The following is a 641-nucleotide window of genomic DNA, read 5'->3' on the forward strand; positions in this document are numbered from 1 at the left end:
TGAAAACCTTGGACGTTCTTTTAAGTTTCCAGTTTGGAGAGAGGCAGGCTGAGAGTGTGGCCACATAATTCTGGAAACAGTTCATGGAAAAATCCCCAGTGCTACCCATCCCTACTGCCTGAAGATCTCCCAGGGCCTAGCATCTTAGTTTCTTAGCACGGGTTGATAAGGAGGCTCCGGTGCCCTGCAGTCAGTTAGAAGCCACAGAAGGGATCCCATACCTTCTGTCACAGTAGTGAACAGGAAGAGGTTGTCGATGCAGGGAAGGTCATTGGGTTTGAGATATCTGATTAGTCCTGAGAGTTGACCCTCAGTTTTAAGAACTTGATTAAATCTTCTAACAAGATTCTTGTTGAATTGTTGAAACCTCATTCAAGTCCTAGAGCCTAGAAAGATCACCAGCAATTGGTCCTACATCAGTGGCTGTAGGATCTTCCTCCTTCTCCCCTGAACTGCCTCAGGCACTGCAATTGCCTGAAACTCAGATCAGACACTCCTGCCTCAGACCTGTCCCTGTCTATAAGTTTTTATTTCTCTCAGGGACAAATAGATCTGAAAATTAAATTCTCCAGTTTTATTTTGGGAGTCTCAGTTTGCCTCCTCATCGAGGATAAAATATTCTTTAAAATATTTTCCTTTAC

Source organism: Heterocephalus glaber, unplaced genomic scaffold, assembly GCF_053883595.1.
Source record: "Heterocephalus glaber isolate CG9 unplaced genomic scaffold, H.glaber_assembly_v1.0 deba00001600, whole genome shotgun sequence".
Classification (NCBI taxonomy): Eukaryota; Metazoa; Chordata; class Mammalia; order Rodentia; family Bathyergidae; genus Heterocephalus; species Heterocephalus glaber.